The sequence below is a fragment of the Limulus polyphemus genome, unplaced genomic scaffold (assembly GCF_000517525.1).
Source record: "Limulus polyphemus unplaced genomic scaffold, Limulus_polyphemus-2.1.2 Scaffold2569, whole genome shotgun sequence".
Taxonomy (NCBI): Eukaryota; Metazoa; Arthropoda; class Merostomata; order Xiphosura; family Limulidae; genus Limulus; species Limulus polyphemus.
The window spans coordinates 59,012-77,248 of NW_013668179.1; the positions used below are offsets into that span (position 1 = coordinate 59,012).

The 18,237-nt window shown below is 33.9% G+C and overlaps 1 protein-coding gene and 1 long non-coding RNA gene across 2 annotated transcripts in view; both read right to left on the bottom strand.

Annotated features, from left to right (window-relative positions):
* Positions 1 to 18,237, bottom strand: part of LOC106467324 (zinc finger protein 91-like) — a gene marked incomplete at its 5' end in the record, with an annotated part of 66,014 nt that overhangs the window by 44,359 nt on the left and 3,418 nt on the right. The gene's annotated exons all lie outside the window — the stretch shown is intronic.
* LOC111087744 lies at positions 6,890 to 18,067 on the bottom strand. Its single transcript, XR_002612398.1, has 2 exons — positions 12,861 to 18,067; positions 6,890 to 12,578 (listed from the first exon to the last, which is right to left on the bottom strand). It is a non-coding gene; the product is annotated as an uncharacterized LOC111087744 (long non-coding RNA).

Consider the following 18,237-nt stretch of genomic DNA (forward strand, 5'->3'; position numbering starts at 1 on the left):
ATGTGACTGTTTCCGATGATAGGACATTTCCTGATGAAGTAGATGAACCCCAGGTGAAGCAGAAGCCAACGAGACGGAGACCAGTACGGAAGAAGACACGTCCCGTAAAATTAAGAGACTTTGTTGAATTGTAATTTTGTGATTGTAATTCTGTACATTTAATTAAGTTATTGTTAATTGTTATTGGTTTATTGTAAGTGGCAACTGTTCGGGACGAACAATACTAAGGAGGGGGCAGTGTTGCGTCATCGAGGTCATGTGACTGGTGTGGCGCCGTCTAGTTTCTAGAACTATCCTGTACTTTGGGGAATGCTCTAGTATTTACTAGATATAGGGTAGTCGGGTATATAAAAGAGGGTAGTGTAATGTGTGTGTGTAGACAGTGAGTGATTGAACTGCAGTCAGAGAGCACGAGAGACGTTACAGCGTTTGTTTAGCTCGATTGTTGAAGGTGAGTGTATCGGTAAAGTTATATTCGGAAAGAATAAACCAGTTTTATTAAGTAAGGACTTGTGTCGCTAAAGTTTCGTCGGAACGAAGTTACGGAAAGTTAATTAACAAACAGAGACGTAACAATATTGTTTTAGGTTATTTCCAATTAAATTTGTTTTTCCAAATATATCAGTGTTTAATTTCTGACGTTTTTTTACTTCTGTTTCCATAAAGGGATCTTCTTGTGTTAAAACATAATTACCAGCAAAATGATTTTCAGAAGAGATGTTCAAATAGGCCTTTATATCTAAAATTAAAATATGGATGTGAAAAATGTAGTTATTAGTAAATACATAATAGAAAATTTTAATGAACTCCTATACACATCTTTATTGGTCTAATTAAATCAACTGATTAAGATATCAATGTCAACAAAGTAATCATGCACCTTGAGAAAAGATCTTGAAGATGAAATAATGATGTGTCATAATTTAACAAATTAGAAAAAGTTTCTTCTAGATTCTATACAGCATTGAAAGCATAAAGTGAAAGATGCTGCCACAATAACCAACGTTACCTTCAGCTAATAATTCCTGGATTAATGTTAAGAGATTCTGTTACTTTGTTGAATCGTCAAGCAAAGCTATTTGAGGGCTGTCTTTAATTTTGAAGTAGTAGGTTAGAAGGAAGGTAGTTAGTCAACATTTACCATCACTGTTGTAGCACACCCCTGGTCTCAAGTGTAGAGCACAATTTTTTTCGTTGTAATAAGAATCAAACCATGGAACTTCAGCTCAACAGTCCAGCATGCTAACCACAGGGCTGTGCTTGGCCCATTTATTTATGAGATCAGTTGTCTTCTTACTTCAAGTGGTTGATTATCATGAAAATGTGTAATGTGTTTCTCCTTAACATGTTAGTTAACATCAACACTTCAGAGTTCCTGTTTGAATGATCTATATGGAAGTTAAATAAATATTTATAAATTCCTAGATTTGGAATGAATGAAAATATTTATCATGCTTTTCCTAATCTATCATATTTAGGACAGAATCCTCTTACTAGCAACAGTGTGATTAACTGTTCCATATTAATTCAGTCAATTTCACAAGTGTGCATGTCATGACATTTGTGTTACATTAAAAATTTAATTAAACAAGTTTATTAATATATGTCAATAACATTAGCATCAAAATATAGTTGATAATTCAAATTAATTTTTATATTATATAAGTTTTAATTTCAAAAGGAAATATTTAAAAATATTCTGAATCTCCACTTCCGTATGTCATATGACATGCATGTTCTCAATTCTCCATTTTACACTGTATAACCTCAATATTATAGCTTTTATAGTGTCTAACCAATTAGAAACAAAATCTATCAGTAACAACATGTGCAAACATACAGTTTAAACCTCCTACCTTCCCTATTTCCTGACATAACAATAAATTTTTCCAACCCACCCGAGAAGCCCAGCTTATCTTTCATAACTTCAAGTCAGTTCTCTAAACCATGTGTCCTAATTTTATGGGTATGTTTATAATCAAGAAATGACAATTTGTCTCTTATATCAAGGTTAAAACCATTGGTAAAAAATGTTAGTGGAGACAAAGTGCTTGATCTGTGTTGATGAAGGTTGTTGCTTCTATCAGTAACAAACTTTAACCTATCTATAGCTTAGTTAGAAAGCCAGTTCAATGCAAGTAGTTTTGGGACTTTATATTGTAGTGACTAATTATCTTAAAATGCACACTTGAAAAGTACATGAAGTTTTATTTGAACAACTAAATTCCTGGAAAAAGTTAGGCTAGGCTTATTATGTGTTCTGAGTGCTAACATTCACCTAGTTTACACTGCTCAGTATGTCAGTATTCAAGTATCTGTTAATTGTTCCCACTGTGATGCATTGCTTTTCATAGATGAATATATTGCTTACATTGTATAAGTCAGGCATTAAAACTATAGAATTAAAAGAAAACAAATGTGAAAAGACTAATTTGAAATTATAAACATATGTAAACTGAAAATGTGGCAACAAATGATGTATTCAAATGAAAATTCACATAGAATCTTTAGTAAAAATAGTTGATTACAAAATCTGATCTCTTGTGTAAAGTCTCCCATTGTTAAGCTTTATGCTTAACTACAAACAAATAAAATCAAATTCTTGAGTACAACAAATGTTTACTAAAAGCTTGTCAAATTTCATAGAATACATTTGGTACATTCAGAGTTATAGTACGTAAAGTTTCCCAGTTAAATGGTGGTTACAAGATCAGGCAAACTGACCAGATTTTGATCAGCCTGTATTCAATTACGAGGTGAAGTATGGTTGAAGAGAAGGTTATGTATAGGAATCTCCAACTGGCAGAGACCTCTACCTTGCAGACGTTCCCTGCTCTTTGAAGACTAAAACAAACGAATGGTTATGTAAATAGAATCTTCAACTCTTTTAGTTTGGCCCCTATGGTAATAACTTTCTCAAAATCAAATTGGGCTGCAGAAAAGATGGTACAACTCTTGAAGGTTGGGTAGTGTTTAGGCTTTTTTTACTATTTTTGAAGTTGGCAGTAATATTGTCCCTAAATGAAAAAAATTGCATATTTTCTCTAAGAGAGGTAAAACCCTCTATACAGTGTGTTGTTTTCTTATTTATGAGTGTTAGGAATTCAAATGTTTACTATGCATTTTGAGTTTTAATACAAATTTTGAAAAACTTTTTTTTTAATGGTGCATCTATTTATTTGGTGTTAAATTGCTTATACTGCTATTCATTGTAATATTGAAGGGTTCTCCTTATATGTTTTGATTTATTTAGGGGTTTCATTATATATCTTAGTTTATTTATCTGCATAGTGTGTTAGAATATCCCTTCTAAGGGGTATATCTGAATATTGTAAAAAATAATTTTATTACTTAATTTCCATTGTTAAAGGTTTTGTTAGTGTGTTTGTACTTAAATCATTGTAAAATTAATGAACCACTTGTGAAATAATTGCAAAGTCACTTAAGCCTTCCTGTTTAAATGCCAAATCAAATGTAAGTATGACTTAGGGTAGTCATTTAGAGCCTTGGGAGTTTTGGAATGATAGACCAATAAGGACTTGATTTTGAATCACCCTCAGCATTGCCCAAAAAAGAAGTATTAACTGATTTTTGGCAGCCTTAAAACCTGGTATCAACTTCTCTTCCATACAAATAATATAATACAACACATAATATCAGCACCCGCAAGAAAAACCATGTGTTCTGGACAAAAGCAAAGTAGAATGAAGCAACAAACTGTATCATGCATGGAATGGAACATCATACACCATTGACTAGGAATGATGCTGGATGTGTCAAGAAAAAGGTACTTTTCTATTAATATGTATAGATTTCATAGTTCTACACCCCAGTCAGCAGAGGTGACTACTAGTGGTACTGATGGGGCTTACAGTCTATTTACACATTATTTATACATACTTTCAAGACAGACGCACTTATATTAAGTTTATATTTGTAATTATTAAAAAATTTGTATATACGTCATACATTTGCTATAATGATAATTACAAAATAAAAGATAAAAAAATTTAATTATTGCTCATAGAAAGAACAATGAAATGGACCAACAATATTACTGACTATTTACAAATAGTAACCACGAATGCAAGGTTACAAAAGTAAAAAAATAATTGTATGAAACAGGAACAACAATATTACTGACTATTTACAAATAGTAACCACGAATGCAAGGTTACAAAAGTAAAAAAATAATTGTATGAAACAGGAACAACAATATTACTGACTATTTACAAATAGTAACCATAGAGGCAAGGTTATAAAAGTAAAAAAAATAATTGCATTAAACAGGAACAACAATATTAATGACTATTTACAAATAGTAACCATAGAGGCAAGGTTATAAAAGTAAAAAAATAATTGCATTAAACAGGAACAACAATATTACTGACAATTTACAAATAGTAACCATGGAGGCAAGGTTATAAGATTAAAAAAAATAATTGCATGAAACAGGAACAACAATAAAATGGACCAACAATATTATCAACTATTTACAAATAGTAACCATGGAGGCAAGGTAATAATATTAAAAAAATAATTGCATAAAACAGGAACAACAATAAAATTTTATTGCAAAAGACCTCTCAACATGGATCACATGGGTTCATAAGCTAGTAGAATATAAACTTTATAAATTAGAGGTTCAAAATTCATAGAAATGAATTTTAGCCTTCTCTATAACAAATTGGTTACTTAATTTAGAAGTTCAATTATCACAAATTTCCATATAACGAGTCTCTGTACAGTGAAGGTATACTGTATAATGTCAAGGATAAGGTATCATTAACCACAAATAACAAAAAAAAGGATTAATTGATGCATCAGGAAAAATTTTAAAACTTCTACTTGGGACTTCACTTGAGATGATGACATAAGAAAAAAAAGTTAAATGAGAAAGCAGCATTCCACAGTTAGAATAACATGAAAGAACAAGCTACTGTAATAAATATATTAAATACTCCTAACAACACTATGCTTGGTAAAAGTAGTAACATGCATATTGATGAAGAACAGCAATAAAAAAATTCAAGAACAATCTGAGTTTCAGTACAATTTTCTAAGATTGAAAGGGGAGGAGGTACGATATAAGTTGAGTAATAAATAGGGAACTTAATAAATGAGAACTAAAGTGATAATGAAATAACTTTGAACATTACACAAAGAAAACCAGTTTTTTCTGTAACAATTGGCTTTGTAAGAAAGAGTAGAGACAGTGAATACATGCTACTTAAGGAAAGGTTAAGTGCAATTTAATGAGTTAACTATGCCTATGAATGGGTTAATTGCTAATCAAGTGGAATAAGCACATTGCTTGTTTGGCCATGTGCAGTAGAGTCATTAAATGAAACCTGGGACAGAGTTTCAAGAAACAAAAACAACTGTGACCTGCTTATAAGAAAGGGTTTGTATATCATGAGTCATGGTTATGTCATTATAATTAAATTGTTAAATGTCACTATTAAGTGCAACAAAACCTCTAAATAGCCATAGATGGAGTCCCCCCCCCAAAAAAAACAGCTGTGAAATGCAAGAACTCGAGGATATAAATTAAGCACATATCAATTTCTACAAGTGTGGGTGTTTGTTGAGATAAACATTTAGCACTGTTGAAAACTGATTAAAATCACAACTAAGTCCCTTTTGGCACAAATAAGACCAATTTAAAAGTTTATCAGAGTTCAGTTGGTATGTATTTTAGTGTGGGTTCTATGGGATAGTGTGCAAGCATAATGAATGAGAATCACCCATGTTACTATGGTTAAGTAGCACACTATGAAATCTTGTTCCTAGCTAGCATAATAAGTCAGAGAGACAGAGAATAAGAAACCAGAATTAATCAAAATGTCAACTCTTTTCATAAGTCCAGATGGAAACCCAAAATCTTTTCAGCCATTAAGTGTTTATTTGTATTACAAGAAAGAAAAAAAATATTAACTTTTGAGGAGATGAATGTTTCAAAAGGTAAATGATTTAATTGTAATTATGAAGCCAAGAGTATTAAAACAAATATATAATGATTTATGAATTAAAGTATATTGGAGCAAACTGTGTCTTATCTCAACATATATAACAACTGTTTTGTTTGTATTAGATGGTCTCTCTTTTCAATCTAGCTTGCACTATAGAGGTTCCTAAGAGATGGACAAACTTGTGAGTCACGGCTTATTCATTATTTATACTCAACCTGGAGAGAGAAGTCATTTCTGTCTCACATACAGGTCATATGACATTGATGAAGTTAAACTGGTTTACCTCTTCCTGTTTCCTTATTTATCAAAACTTACATTATGGAAAGAAAAACTGTAAAATATATGGTTAAGTTATAACCTATCTGACTTTATTTTATCTTAAACTTAAAAGAAGATAATTTTTAATGTAAATGGAAGAGAAAATAAAATGAAAAGAATAATTACATTCCTTTGAACTGGAGATTACAGAAAACTTACATAAATAGTGAAGTTTGTGACTTTGCATTGCACAAGTTAACATTTTCTTAAATGTATTTCTCTTAATACTTACCTTCCCTAACAGTTGAGTAATAGCTGTTGTGTGGGAGGAGGTAAGTATTATGGAATACAATTTTATTTTTAATGAGGAAGTGGTAAATATGTTCAACTTATTTATTAGGGGTGTTTCTAGCATCTTATAAGATGTATCTGTGATTTCAACCTAGCCTCAACCCTTCCTATAGATGTCCTTGTCTAATGCAATTAATAAAAAAGTTACTAGACATTGAATTGGTTCACATTAGGACTGCTATGGCATTAAATTCAAATTATCATAACAAGTTTGATTATTTCATTATTACGTTAAACAACTACTGATACGATTATGTTCAAGAGATGACTGGTTTTATTTGTTCAACTTACCACGCTACACACACACATAGAAAAGCAATGAGGTTTATTATACATTGATATAATTACAAAATGTTCCTGGACCAAGAACTCATTGGACTACAATTACTTAACTGCACAATACATTACATAAACATTTAGATTTTACACTGAAAACATTAAAATAAATATACAGAGAATTACAGAAGTTTTTCATTTAACTTTTTCTGAAATGAAAAGAAAAACAGTGAAATAAAACATTCAAAGAATATCTATAATAGATTACGAATGGACAAAATTAATTGAACTTGAAATCGAAATTCTCGTTTTAAAAAGCAACATCGAAGCTGATATAATCATCACAGCTGAAACTCTTGTAAAAGAAGACACAAATATAAACATTCCTGGCTTTAAGTCATACACTAGAACTGTAACCAATGATGATAGAGGAATTGCAATTATTTTCAAACAAAGTGTGACACATTGCATTTCACAGAAATAAGTTCAAAGATCAACGACAGAATCTTTTGCAACCTACACATTAACAATATACAAACTATTTCCTTCCTGGCCATGTATTATTTTCCAAGCAGTGGCAGACTGGCCCACCGGGATACCGGGAAATTTCCCGGTGGGCCCCAAAGTGATGGTCTATCACTGGAAATAATGGTGCTCAGAAATTTCATTGAGGCAGCAAATCAAATGTTTGACGATGATGAAGAAACTAATTTTGCAAAAGAAGGGGAATCCAAAAAGATGAGAACATCAAAAAAAAGAGATGAATGCCTGGTGAACTCCAGAGGGATGATTCCCCGGATGAAAGAAGTGATGATTCAGTGGGTCGCTACAGGGTGGAAGTGTTTCGTCGAGTATTATTGGACATTTTTCTAACAACCGTGAACTTGTAACTGACACAGCGTGTTTTGATCCACGTCGTTTCCAAGAACTCAAAGAAGATGGATTGCCACCAGAAGCACTGAAAAACATATGCAATCGTCTTGGTTTGGGCAAGCAGGAACTGAGCAATGAATTGCAGTCTTTCATCCTAACCTTCAACAGCCTTTCGAAAAATTTTAATGAAGAGTTTGCAACAACCAGACACCTAGAATCAGAACAGATACTTCAAACTCACTTTGATGTAATTTCAGGTTCACGTTGCACTTCTGGAATATCGTGTAGGAAGTGCCTGCTTTACTGTTTCCGTATCCTATTTAAGTATTTGCACGCATCTGCATACTCGAATTTGTTCTTAGCTTACAAACATCTTTTGACCCTGTCGTTCACACAAGTCAGTTGCGAATGCACATTCAGTAAGTTGAAAATTGTAAAAACCTTCGCTATCAAATGAGCTACTTGAAACTTTTATGCTGATGGGCATCGAAAAAGATTTACTTTCTGAAATTGCTGTGGATGATATTATTCCTTTCCTTGTGAAAAAATTGACACAGTTTTCTAGATTGCTTGCTGTCTGGGTGATTTGTGCTTTGTAAATTACAGAATTTTGACTGTTTTAGTGATATGTGCACACATTAAAAAAAGCACATGTTCCAATTTTAATTATACTTTGAAAACAATTTCAAATTATGGTTTGTAAATTACTCGGATTGGTTGTTCTATGATTGAGATTTTCTTTTTATTATAAGATTATTAAAATTTTCTAGTATTTGTATTAGGCACACATTAACATAAATAAATACAACAATATTGAATATATGTAACATTTTATTTGCTTAAAACCTTTACTTTTATTTGATTCCTTTGACTACGTTTTGGGATTAAGTGGGCCCTTTTACAAGTTTTCCCAGTAGAAATTTTAGACCCAGTCCACCACTGTCTCCAAGTAAACCACTTGACATTAGGTATTTGCAAATCTGTTTGAATAGACAGCCCATACCATTTATTGTGGGAAACTTTAATGTCTCCCCACACTAACTTTCACAGCCTTTGTACTAACTCTAGAGGATTAGCTCTTTACTTGCTTCTTGAAAGCAACAACATGCATGCCATAAATGACAACACACTGATCCATTATAATGATAATCACCACTACACTTTTAACTATGTTCTAGAACTTCTTAGTACACCCTGCAGTGTCTAGCAACCAATTTCCTTTACAAAACAAATCAACAAACAAAACATCTGGATTAACCAAACTACCACCAGTAAATAACTACACCAAGACTGACCGGAAAAGTTTCAACACACTTACTCAATCCAGCCAACACTGCTTCCTGTAAAGATGACCTAGATGCTTATGTAAATGATATTACTAAAGTCATTTCCAAGACTACACAGACAATAATCCCTTTCACCTGTAAAGGTTCTGCACTTCACAACTGGATGTTTACTCCTGAAATACACCATCTAACACTTGAACAAAGGTGATTTAGAAGATTATTTATGACAACTCATGACACTGCACTCAAACTTCAAATCAATTGGCTGCATGTGCTAATGAAAAGAAAGATCGAAGTCTTAAAAATTGACAACTGGCCACATTTTCATAACTTATTAGGAAATAAACACAATCAATCAAAAGAATTCTGTAAAAATTTCAGATCACTTTCATCTGATGAAAATAATAATTTGTTTCATCACATTGAGCAGTTACCAAGACTGACATTGACAAAGCCAACCTACTCGCTGACTACTATTCAAATTCCTTCTCAGACACCAACTCTCCTTCCTTTAGTCAACCTCTCAAACAAAAGGTTGACAATCACACCTCTACAAGGCTGGAGTTATACATTCCACAATTTCCAGCTACTAATATCAATGAAACTATATTCATCAATAACACTGACATGTCTAAAAGAAAAAATCACCAAAAGTAACCTAAAAATTAAAATAAAATCTCTTAAAACTCATTCCTTGGACATGACGATATTTAATACATAATTCTCAAAAATGCATCAGATAAACTACTAATGTACTTATTCAACATTATAAACTTATCACAATTAACAGAATGTTAACTTGACTCATGCAAAAAAGCCACTATTATAATCATCCCTAAAACCACATACATAATACATAATTCTCAAAAATGCATCAGATAAACTACTAATGTACTTATTCAACATTATAAACTTATCACTATTAACAGAATGTTAACTTGACTCATGCAAAAAAGCCACTATTATAATCATCCCTAAAACCACATCAAACAGCTCCAACCCCAAAAATTTCAGAACAATCAATCTTCTAAGCTGCTTAAGCAAACTCCTAGAATGGATAGTATCCAACTGATTACTTCTTTTTAATGAAAACAACAACCTACTTCCGAACATCCCAAACTTTTCCTGCAAAGGAAGACAAACCATAGATCACATATCCAGACTCACAGAATCAGTCTACAAGTCCTTTAATAATAACTAAGTAACCTTAGCTGTAATCGTAGCTATCAAAAAACATCCAAAACTTTTCCAACAAAGGAAGATAAACCATAGATCACCTATCTAGACTCACAGAATCAGTCTATAAGTCCTTTGATAATAACCAAGTAACCTTAGCTGTATTCGTAGCTATCAAAAAACATCCAAAACTTTTCCAACAAAGGAAGATAAACCATAGATCACCTATCTAGACTCACAGAATCAGTCTATAAGTCCTTTATCGATAACCAAGTAACCTTAGCTGTATTCATAGATGTCAAAAAAGCCTTTGATACCAGCTGGCAAAATGCCATCAGATACCACCTTCATGATATGAAAGTAAACAATATAATAATCAGATGGATCTCAAATTTTCTACCAAACTGATCAACTGTAGCAAAAATAAATAATACTTTGTTAAAATCATTCAACATCTCAGCAGGAGTTCTGCAAGGCTCAGTCATTTCCCCACTCCTCTATATTCTGTTTGTGAACAACATACTGTTTCCTGACCTAACACATATTTCTCACAATATGCTGATGATATTGCTGTTTGGAGCGTATTGAGTACTTAGCAAACAGCTACTGACAGAGTTTAAAAATCTCTAGATGTAATCATCAGCTGGTGAAATGACTGGTGAGTACTACTTAACCCATTTAAAACTCAGAGTGTTATCTTTCATTCCAGTTTAAACAAACAGTTCAAAATATTAAAAAATACTAAAATCAGGTAAAAAAATATGCTTCTGCACCAAGTTTCTTGGTATTACTTGTGACACCCACCTCACTGGGATTTAACATTTCAAAAACATAAATAAATCCACCAGTAAACAAATTACTTTTCTGACACTCATAGCAGGAAAAAACAAAGGTTATAAACCCCCCAACAATTTGAAAATTTACAAAGCATATACCTGCTCAGTAATTGAATATGGTTGCCAAGTCACTTTCAACATGCCCCAAAGCATTTGTAACATACTTCAATTACAGCAAAACAGAATTCTAAGATTAGCCCCAAGGTTTATTCCCATTAAGTACATACATAAAATATGCAGTCTGTCCCCAATCAATGATAGACTAACAACCCTCACAAATAACTACCATCACAAAGCAGGAACAAGAAACACTCTAATGTAGTATTTTTCAACTGGGGTTCCACAAATTCTGTAACTAGCAGATGTTTTTTTATCCTAACTATTAAAGTGAGCTTCTCATTCTTATGGGGATGTAAATCCAACTTCTAAATGAGGTTCCAGTGTTTTCCTGTCACAAACCTACTTGCAGTTGATGCAGTTCCTTTGTTGTCCCAAATTCACAACCACTCTTAGTGGAATATTTTCATATATGTAGATTAGTCATTTTTAGTACACGATGTGTCATTTTCTTGACCAATGGCATTTCAGGACCTGAAGTCATGATTGACCATAATATGTAGCAAAATTTAAAGAAAAGCTCTAATGTGATACCTATTTAATTGAGGTCAACACCTGTTTTTGAGCTAGCTATACCCAATTTTACTGTCCTAGTGTTGTTTTTAGGGTTTATTATTATTTTATGCTGTGCATTTTTGGTCTGTTATCCTAAATAAATAAAGTATTGGTTTAAAAAATATTATAACAGATTTTTTCTGCAAAGTAGCTTAAAAGAAATGAATAAGTTTCTTAGTAAGAAACCTCAATCAATCAATCAAATTGAAGAAGTGGCACATTTTGAAAGTCAAGAAAATTCAGTAAAATCAAGTACTAGCAGCACAACCTTACAACAATGCAAAGTTCACTAATATATTGGGAGCTATCTATTTAGTGCCCTCTACCACTGTGTATTCATTGTGGAGAAAGGCTGGCAAACACTGCCATGGCACCATCCAAGTTACAATGGCACTTTTCAAGTAAACATGGACACTTAGCCCGCAAAAATGAGGAATATTTTATGAGACTTCTGAGCTAGGAAAAAAACCAAGCCTCAGCATCTGAAAAGACAAAGTGATAAAGCTCAAGAGGCAAGTTATCTTGTGGCTGATCTCACTGCTAAAGAAATGAAAGCCCATATATTAATACAGCAGAGGTAAGTATGTTTGGAAATACATTTTCAGTTTAGGAAAATGATAACTTCCAAAACATACATACCTCCACTGACACTAATAACTACAGAATGATGTGTTTCAAACTACCGAATTTATGAAAGAAAGAAAGCAAAAACAAAGTGGACAACCCTTCTGATCAACCTAAAGAAGTCCAAAAGGCAACATCCCAGGTCTGGATTGATGGGATCATATGCCATATTCCACCAAAGTCCAGAACTCATCCAGTCTGGATTTACAAACAGTTGTCTTTACTCCCCCACCAAGTGGGCAAGAAGAATTCTGCTTACCCATTAAATTAAGGAGAGGATATGGAACACTGTTCCACCAAGGGCCAAAGATGGGACCACACCGCATTTGGATTTACGAGGAGATAGTGGACCCCCTGCATGAACAACATAAGACCTGACAGTGTTCAAAAGAGGGTCCAAGCACCCTCCACCGGATAGCTAAGCTTCAAATCTGGTCTGGTTTTATGAGTAGGCTTCTGCATAGGTTGGTCCTGCTCCTACCAACATCTGGGAAAAACTTCCAGGGACAGCCAGGTAGGAGGATCCCCAACTTCACCCTCTTCTCCAAGAGTGAAGAAAACTCAACACTCCAAACACAAATTCTTTGTCCAACACCCCAGCAACTAGGAACTGAGTCTGGTAAGGACTCCCGAGCTCCACTAGTAGATGTAAGGGGGGAACATAAGCACTGGGGAGTCCTGAGGAACAGGTCTCCAGAGACAGTACAACAGGTGAACCACGTTCCCTAATTTTTAAAAGCAAACTGATCTCGACTGATTCAGCTCTAAGATCAGCAGGGATTGGCAAAATCCCCTTTGCTTTACTCATAATAGTCCATGAGTAGCAGTCCATCAAAAACATTGTAATATAATACCACCATCCAGAATTGCATCCATATGGTCTTATGGAACATCTCATCTCGACAGAGCTCATTGCAACCAGGAACCGATATAAAAGTTGCTTGTGCAGAACTTAAATACAAGCATACCCGACTGAGCAAAAAAAAAAAAAACCAATAGGGACCCTAGAAGAGAAAGGAATAATAACTGTAAGTCAGATAACACATTACTCACCAACCTGTTAAATCTAGTAGTCAACACAGCCACGGGGGAAAGATGAAGTCCCTTCGAAGAGGAAACTGTCAGATCTTGAAGATAATGAGATATGAACGTGTCGGGTCAAGTCCACATACTGGCCCGCAAAATATCTCCCGAGAATAAGGACAGAAATGATTAAGAGAACCAATGAAGGAGGAGTGGAAGGAGGGGACCTTGAGACATGAGGATATGAACATGCAGAAGTACAAATGGAAGTAGAATAGGGTTGAGCAGCCAAAGACGATAAAGAAGACTGCAAACATGCTATATTAACTCTGGCTTCTAAAGATTCTGGAATTCCAGCAAATAAATAAGGCCGAAGAAAAGGTCCTTCCCAGAAATCTCAAAAAGCATAAGGTAAGTGAATACCCTCCAAAAATGCATCATGACTCAACAAGTCCCAGCAACAGACCAACAACAACACCAAGGCAAGTCCTGAAGAGGACAAATATGTCATAACAGTGACCAGTAAATGGCCCAGTTCATCATCAATATGTTGAGGCAATTGGTGATAGGCCTCAGACAAAAGTTGAAGGGAAGAAAAGTATCTTAAAACAGTAGTAAGAGTCAAACGAATCCATGAAAACTGTGACCTGTTAAGAGAGATAACAGGTTCATACTTGGCACCCCCCATAGATCCAACATCGGATTCAACCTTTGAGTGTCCAAATATATATCATCCTGATGATGATACGACAGGGCATGTTGTTCCGATAAACGAGGGAGGGAAGGCATAGCAACACCTTCACATAATTGTGTTGCAAACCTTCCTGCATGCACAGCAATATCAGGAGAAGGAGGAAAACTAAATAATCCCTTTGAGAACGATTGGACAACAAAGCAGGGGTAGACTCAAAAGCAACTGGTTGTATCTCCAAAACTTCACAAAGAAAAAGGGGCAGAAGGTGACTGATCAGATGAGTCCTCAGGAGAGGAAGCTCTAATGAAAGAAGGAGCAGGAAACAGGGAGTTTAAATTCTCCCCAGAATATCCCAATTAAGAATGAAAATTCAAATCAGTACCTTCCAAAGAAATACACCTAGGCCACATGAAGGACTCAATCTCATCTCAAATCTGAGTAGCCTCTTTACTTGAAACTGTTACATGGGTATTCATATCCAATTTCTTTTTGTAACATATTTGTAGGAAAAAAACAAATTCAATGAAATATATCTCTGGATAACAAAACAAAGAAATCCCAATTATTAAAAAAGCAGAAACTAAGAAAATGTAAATCACAAAATGTTAGTCTGAATGCTCGCGCTTTATTGAGAAAAAGTGATTTTATTGTCTGCATACAATGCTTATATACAGTACCTGCACAGAGGGGGTGTGAGGGCCAGGGTAAAGTTTTGCAAATTAGATATTGCCAAGGGCAGTGGAGGGGGTATGTAAAGACTGGAGCAAGCAAACACAACGTTAGACGGTAAAGATGAAAATCGAGAAATAGCTATTAGTGTCAGCGGAGGTATGTATGTTTTGGATTATTGCTGAATCCCTGATTTTACCTGCCTGTTGAGCAGTAGTGAAGATAATCTTGGGAAAAGAAGCACAGTGGGAAATTGACAACACCATAGGTAGTAGAATTACTAATATGTCACCTGATATTGAAAATAATATTATTGATAAGCTAAAAAGTGTGAGTTCTTTGCACTTCAAGTGGATTAATCCACAGATATAGGTTGTAAAGCACAGCTTTTAGTATTCTTACTTTTTGTTAACAAAGGAGTAAGAATTTAATAATTTCTTTGCTGTAAAGAGCTACCCTGAAACAACAAAATCACGTATTTTTGCAAAACAGTACAGAACAGCTCACTCACGAGAAGAAGAGTTGACATATATCCTGCATGACAGAACACTGAAACTGAAATATTCAGGACTTGATTTTGATCCATTTTGGATTGGAGTTGAAAATGAATATCCCAACATCAGAAAGAAGGCAGTGACAATTCTGCTCCAATTTTCAACTACTTATCTTTGTGAATTTTGATCTTATGCTCTTACTAATATGGAAAGTCAAAAAAAAAAAGAACAACTTTTATCAATCGAAGAAGAACTTTGAGTGTGCCTGTCAATGATTTGGCCAAGAAATCAATCTCAAATTTCACACTAAAAAGCTATTTTTCTCTACAAATGTTTAAGTTATCTTTATCTTCTTTTTTGTAAACATTTTTTATTTGGAATTAAAATCAAAATATAGAATTTCACGGTATTTTGTAAGTGAAAGTAATGATGGATATTTTTTTTTCTTATTACTAATTTGTAATTGAATTGTGTAGCTGTTATATAAATTACTTATTACTAATTTGTTTTTTCTTCTTCATTTATCATAAGTTTGTTTATAAAAGAAGAGGAAATAATGGATAGAGAAGATGGGGTTCCAGAAAATATTACCTGCTACTTGCTGGATTCCTTGACCAAGAAAAGGTTGAAAACCACTACTCTAATAGCATCTCTACACACTAAGTCAGGCACTCAAAACAATCTTCCCATACAACAAATATCTAATCTCTAAATCAACATAGATATTACATCACAACACTTTGCAACTGCACACACATAATGCACATACTGATATGTTTAACTTTATTTATGTGTTTCTTTTCAGCCTGGGTATAGAACAGATAGATTTTTCAGAACCTGCCCTATAGAAGTTTTTTTTTTCCAGCATTGGATTTATAGATCCCAGCCACTTTGCGACCCTGGCTATGGGATGTTTCCTTCTGCATGGTTTGTCGAACATTGTCACTTTACTTCTGTCCACTGATTACCTCAATTTAGCCACTGCCTCAACTCTGCCATATGACAAACTGCATAACACAACCAAAAACCATTTTTGCCTTACTCATAACTCCAACTCTATTATAACAATCTACAATAATCTTTCACATGTGTCAAATAAACTAATTTATGCAAGTGGGATAAAGAGGGATACACCCCAATTGGAGAAAGGTCCTTTCCCATAACAAGTGAATCCCTGCCATGATAAAAACAAATTTCCATGTGTGCATGTGATGAAGTAATGAACTAGAGCAGACATTACCTTATATGTGGACATGTTAAGGAGTAATCAACCAGAATAAAATATCGACATCTATGTGTTACATGAAGGAGTGATGAGCTATGACTAAACATAATATACTAATTGGTATATGTTAATGAGTAATAAATGACTTCTAAACTTTAAGTCCTATGAGCTATGTGTGTGAAGGAGGAATAAAGTAGATCTGAACAGCAACTTCTATGGGTTATCTGATAAGGCCAGGAGGATGAGGCATAAAACAGTAGGAGTGAAGTTAATCCTGAAGGAAACACCTGGTGTGGAACTAACTGGTCAGGAGAAGAAAATAAACTACAGGTAGAAGGTATATTTAAGATGGATGGGAAAAGTCAAAAGACATACATTAGCTAGAGAAGTATTTGGTGGAAAAAATTGCTCCATTTCCCCTTCTTCAACTTTAGCTTCATAATTCTGTGAAGGGAAATGTTTGGCAGGGACAGAAGAAAGAGTTCCAGGTGGCAACATGGGCCCCCACCACATGTTTGGTGATGGCTTTCACAATCTCAACAAACAAAGAACTTCCTAAATTGTTGGTAACTGTGACTTATATTTGTACTCACTTCAGCAAAAAACAAATTCACATTAATTTGGAAATTCATATTGAAAGGTTCAAAACACAAAGCAGTTGAAGTAAAATACTTAAAAAATTACACATGGATCACATTCCTATTGATAGAGTGTTTTGCTACAAGATACATCATCATGGAGTAGCACAACTTCTCGTGTTTTCATGTGCATTTTATGAGGAAGTTTCACAAGGCTGGTCGCATGCAAGTCTCTCAAGCAGTAAAGTATGACTTCAAGAAGAAAATAGATAATCTGTGTATGAAGGTGAGTGATCATATCAAAATTAAGGTAATCACTTTGAGATTGTTCCTTACCAAACACCTGACAACCATTAAAGGTTACCATTTTATATTAGCAATCTAATAAAAACATTCTTTTTACAGTTTTCTGAAAAAACACTTAACAATGCGTTTTATCTCTAGCCTTTGACTTTTTTCTAGCTAACAATATTTTAGAACACTAGGACACAAACATCATAGCTCGATGGTTTCTTTACTGATTAAACCCTCCTGTGTTTTAAGTTTCTACTGTCTCAAATTTTTTGTCCTCATTACGCTAGGATTATTTCTAAAAGAGAATACTTTTCCCCATGTTGTAAGGCTTAGCTATAACATGACACCCATCAACATAATTCAGTGACTTCTACTTGAAACATTCCAAAGATAACACCCTCAAAACATCTGCTCTAAGAACCAGGATATCTCAGATATGTTACCAATACATTTGTAATATAGTCTCTCTCTGTTGACAAGATTCCACAATTCATGAACCATCTGAACAGACAATGATCAACGATATATTTCACAACAAAATAGAAAAAGATTAGCTCTCTTTCCTAGAAATGATGATCATCAAGCCAGCTCATATGCAACTATTTACAGAAAACTCAAATATATTAAAGATCAAATCACCATAACAGTATAATGATGTACATCACAGACTGCCTTACCTTCAGAAAGAACAAGATTTGTAACACAGAAGATAGCTCTTATTGACAAGAGAAACCCTGAATATTTGATGAATGTAAAGAAAAAACAGTAAGTATATATATATACACCTGAAAAAAAGTTAAGCACCCCCAAATATTTTTCAGGATTGCTTATTGAAAATAAGGTTTAATTTTCATGATGTTGAGCGATGTTCATAATTTCAAACATAATTAAAAGGATGTGAGCGTTCAGGTGTGACATTTAAATCAGGTGCATTTT